The sequence below is a fragment of the Girardinichthys multiradiatus genome, chromosome 15 (genome assembly GCF_021462225.1).
Source record: "Girardinichthys multiradiatus isolate DD_20200921_A chromosome 15, DD_fGirMul_XY1, whole genome shotgun sequence".
Taxonomy (NCBI): Eukaryota; Metazoa; Chordata; class Actinopteri; order Cyprinodontiformes; family Goodeidae; genus Girardinichthys; species Girardinichthys multiradiatus.
In genome coordinates, this window is record NC_061808.1 from 10,493,704 (window position 1) to 10,499,132 (window position 5,429).

Genomic DNA, 5,429 nt, shown 5'->3' on the forward strand with positions numbered 1-5,429 from the left:
ACCTTCATCAGACGCCATTTTTACAAAGTCTGCGCCAATAGTGGCCAAGTATTGATCTAACGTAACAGATTTGTTACACCAAAAGTTGTCAAGGGAAAAAAGGAATAATTGGAGAGGGGTGACAAATTTTTATTTATAGCGTAACTAACTGACTTAAAAACAAAAGCAAATATACAATATTCGGGATTTAAAGTGAAACTTCTTAATTAAAGAATAATAATGTGTGCTAGTGCAAGGTATAAAACATTTCTCAAAAAAATGTAAACTTTAACTGATATCAAAAATAGACTACTCGATCTATATACAAGTGTTGGACAATGAAACTGAAACACCTGGTTTTAGACCACAACAATTTATTAGTATGGTGTAGGGCCTCCTTTTGTGGCCAATACAGCATCAATTCGTCTTGGGAATGACATATACAAGTCCTGCACAGTGGTCAGAGGGATTTTAAGCCATTCTTCTTGCAGGATAGTGGCCAGGTCACTACGTGATACTGGTGGAGGAAAACATTTCCTGACTCGCTCCTCCAAAACACCCCAAAGTGGCTCAATAATATTTAGATCTGGTGACTGTGCAGGCCATGGGAGATGTTCAACTTCACTTTCATGTTCATCAAACCAATCTTTCACCAGTCTTGGTGTGTGTATTGGTGCATTGTCATCCTGATACAATCAGGATACAATGTTTGAACCATTGGATGCACATGGTCCTCAAGAATGGTTCGGTAGTCCTTGGCATTGACGCGCCCATCTAGCACAAGTATTGGGCCAAGGGAATGCCATGATATGGCAGCCCAAACCATCACTGATCCACCCCCATGCTTCACTCTGGGCATGCAACAGTCTGGGTGGTACGCTTCTTTGGGGCTTCTCCACACCGTAACTCTCCCGGATGTGGGGAAAACAGTAAAGGTGGACTCATCAGAGAACAATACATGTTTCACATTGTCCACAGGCCAAGATTTGCGCTCCATGCACCATTAAAACCAACGTTTGGCATTGGCAAGAGTGACCAAAGGTTTGGCTATAGCAGCCCGGCCGTGTATATTGACCCTGTGGAGCTCCCGACGGACAGTTCTGGTGGAAACAGGAGAGTTGAGGTGCACATTTAATTCTGCCGTGATTTGGGCAGCCGTGGTTTTATGTTTTTTGGATACAATCCGGGTTAGCACCCAACATCCCTGTCAGACAGCTTCCTCTTGCGTCCACAGTTAATCCTGTTGGATGTGGTTCGTCCTTCTTGGTGGTATGCTGACATTACCCTGGATACCGTGGCTCTTGATACATCACAAAGACTTGCTGTCTTGGTCACAGATGCGCCAGCAAGATGTGCACCGACAATTTGTCCTCTTTTGAACTCTGGTATGTCACCCATAATGTTGTGTGCATTTCAATATTTTGAGCAAAACTGTGCTCTTACCCTGCTAATTGAACCTTCACACTCTGCTCTTATTGGTGCAATGTGCAATCAATGAAGACTGGTTACCAGGCTGGTCCAATTTAGCCTTGAAACTTCCCACACTAAAATGACAGATGTTTCAGTGCCCCTTCCATTATGGTTAGATTTAATTTTAGACTGAGTTGTTATTTTCATTTTGGCAAAATATAACTGGCCCAAACATTTTGCTCAAGACTGTACAGGTCCTTCTCAAAAAATTAGCATATTGTGATAAAGTTCATTATTTTCCATAATGTCATGATGAAAATTTAACATTCATATATTTTAGATTCATTGCACACTAACTGAAATATTTCAGGTCTTTTATTGTTTTAATACGGATAATTTTGGCATACAGCTCATGAAAACCCAAAATTCCTATCTCACAAAATTAGCATATCATTAAAAGGGTCTCTAAATGAGCTATGAACCTAATCATCTGAATCAACGAGTTAACTCTAAACACCTGCAAAAGATTCCTGAGGCCTTTAAAACTCCCAGCCTGGTTCATCACTCAAAACCCCAATCATGGGTAAGACTGCCGACCTGACTGCTGTCCAGAAGGCCACTATTGACACCCTCAAGCAAGAGGGTAAGACACAGAAAGAAATTTCTGAACGAATAGGCTGTTCCCAGAGTGCTGTATCAAGGTACCTCAGTGGGAAGTCTGTGGGAAGGAAAAAGTTTGGCAGAAAACGCTGCACAACGAGAAGAGGTGACCGGACCTTGAGGAAGATTGTGGAGAAGGGCCGATTCCAGACCTTGGGGGACCTGCGGAAGCAGTGGACTGAGTCTGGAGTAGAAACATCCAGAGCCACCGTGCACAGGCGTGTGCAGGAAATGGGCTACAGGTGCCGCATTCCCCAGGTCAAGCCACTTTTGAACCAGAAACAGCGGCAGAAGCGCCTGACCTGGGCTACAGAGAAGCAGCACTGGACTGTTGCTCAGTGGTCCAAAGTACTTTTTTCAGATGAAAGCAAATTCTGCATGTCATTCGGTAATCAAGGTGCCAGAGTCTGGAGGAAGACTGGGGAGAAGGAAATGCCAAAATGCCAGAAGTCCAGTGTCAAGTACCCACAGTCAGTGATGGTCTGGGGTGCCGTGTCAGCTGCTGGTGTTGGTCCACTGTGTTTTATCAAGGGCAGGGTCAATGCAGCCAGCTATCAGGAGATTTTGGAGCGCTTCATGCTTCCATCTGCTGAAAAGCTTTATGGAGATGAAGATTTCATTTTTCAGCACGACCTGGCACCTTCTCACAGTGCCAAAACCACTGGTAAATGGTTTACTGACCATGGTATCACTGTGCTCAATTGGCCTGCCAACTCTCCTGACCTGAACCCCATAGAGAATCTGTGGGATATTGTGAAGAGAACATTGAGAGACTCAAGACCCAACACTCTGGATGAGCTAAAGGCCGCTATTGAAGCATCCTGGGCCTCCATAAGACCTCAGCAGTGCCACAGGCTGATTGCCTCCATGCCACGCCGCATTGAAGCAGTCGTTTCTGCAAAAGGATTCTCGACCAAGTATTGAGTTCATAACTGTACATGATTATTTGAAGGTTGACGTTTTTTGTATTAAAAACACTTTTCTTTTATTGGTCGGATGAAATATGCTAATTTTGTGAGATAGGAATTTTGGGTTTTCATGAGCTGTATGCCAAAATCATCCGTATTAAGACAATAAAAGACCTGAAATATTTCAGTTAGTGTGCAATGAATCTAAAATATATGAATGTTAAATTTTCATCATTACATTATGGAAAATAATTAACTTTATCACAATATGCTAATATTTTGAGAAGGACCTGTATATGTATTCATAAGGAAAGCTTAAGATGCATCTTTTCATGAACTTACTTTCTTTGAAACACCTTGCAAGTACTGGGATGGACTTATATGTGCCTTTAGAACTGCCTCAATTCCTAATGCCACAGATTCAGCGTGATGTTGGAAACATTCCTGATAGATTTTAGTCCATATCAACATGATAGCATCATGCAGTTTTGCAGATTTGTCGATATGTTTCTCCTATTTCACTTTATACCAAAGAGGCTCTTTTGGATTTGGATCTGCTGACTGTGAAGGTTGTACGTATTCTATGCTTAACTGGTTCTTGGTGCCCAAAGTGTACCAAGAAAATATTCGCCACACCATAACACATACACCCACCAGTCTGAACTCTTGATACATGGCATTATGCACCCACGCTTCCTTGTTTTTTGATTGTTTGCATCTGAATGTTTCAGCTAAAGTTGTGATGCATTGGAAGCTGCAATGTTTTTCTAATCACTTGTCCAATTTTGGTGAGCCTGACAAATTGTTGCCTCAGTTTCCTCTTTTTAGCTGACAGGAGTGGTACCTGGTGGGGTATTCTGCTGCTGTAGCCCATCTGCTTCATGGTTTGACATGTTTCTATCGTCTTAAACCTGTCAGGCCGTTCTCCAACAATCTCTGACATCTATAAGACATTTTGGTCCATACAGGTGCCGCTCATTAGATATTTTTACTTTTTCTGATCACTTCTGACCATTTCCTTTAAACCCAAGAGATTGGTGTGCAAGAAAAAATCCCATAGATTAGACATTTGTCAAATATTCTGACCACCCCATCTGACACAAATTACCAAGCTAATGTCTTCTAAATCCCTTCCCTTTTGTTCCTCATTCTGATGTGCCCTTTCAACTTCACCAAGTCAGCTTCACCACATCTACATGCCTTAATGTAATGAGTTGCAGCCGGTTGATTGGCTGATTTACTATTTGTGTTACCATGCAATTGAATATGTCTACCAAAAGAGATGCTGCTGAGTCTGTAATCCATAGTTAAAGTTTTTTAACCCGTGCTTTTTATTCTGTCTTCTTTTTCTCCTAAATAAAATATGGACATTGAGGTAAAAATTATCATAATTGTTTAGGATGTCTGAAATTGTTGAACAAATGAACCATGTTCACATTTACTAATACTTTTAAAAGCCAACTTGGTGGCATAAAAAGGAATTATTATTATATAAATATATATTATCTCTTTACTCAAAGAAAGTGTTTAACTGTTTCCATTGTAAACAAGAGTTCTCTGGATTTCAATCTGTTAACTATAAAATGTCCTGGGACTGAGATTCATCAAGATCTGTTCATTAAGCTTGTTTTGTAGTTATGTAGAAGAATAAATTTGGATTTTAAGAAGCTTCGTGATCATGTTTATGCTAATAAAAGTGAGTGGGCCTAAAGTGAGAAGACAATGCAAGGAGGTGTTTAGGTCACAGAGGAAGCATGTGGGTGCAGAGTTTAAAGCAGCCGAGAGCTGTAAACAGCTGCATATCTTTATTCAGAGAATTTATGCAGCATAAATCAGCCGATTATTACTCAGGGCTTCACATTCTGAGTCATTCTTAATTAGTAGCAATAACACAAAATAAACGCGAGGCCTGGGTTACCTCAGGCTGGAGGTAGAGTAAGACAGTACTTACAGGGATAGCTAGATTGAGACTGTTGGTCTCATTAGTGTGGCACAGACACTAAGATTTAGTTTTTCTTCTTGAAAATATGTTGTCTCACTTTTGACACACACATAAAAACTTTAAAAGATTAAAGAATTTAAGGATTTGTTTATTTACTCACTCACTCACTCACTCACTCACTCACACTCGTCAGAGTATGAACATCCATACACTTTGCCAACTGTTTTAAAGAAGTGGACTTTTCACAGAAAACCTTGCAGTCATTTATCTACCTATGAAGTTTTAGCTTATTATTTATCTGGATGGGCTCTGGCTTTGTGCTACTGTGATGACTTCATCTTGTATTCCACCTAATTTTCACATTTATTCTTCTACTCATTTTATTTTGGAGAGGAGCTGATCTTGTTTGGTGGGTAAAATATTCTCAGTTCATGTGCTGATTTTTTTTTTTTTTGTGTGTGGTTTCTTTTTTGGTTTGCAACTTGTAGTTAGTTCGAGGTATTGTCAATTTCCATATCCTTATATCCAAG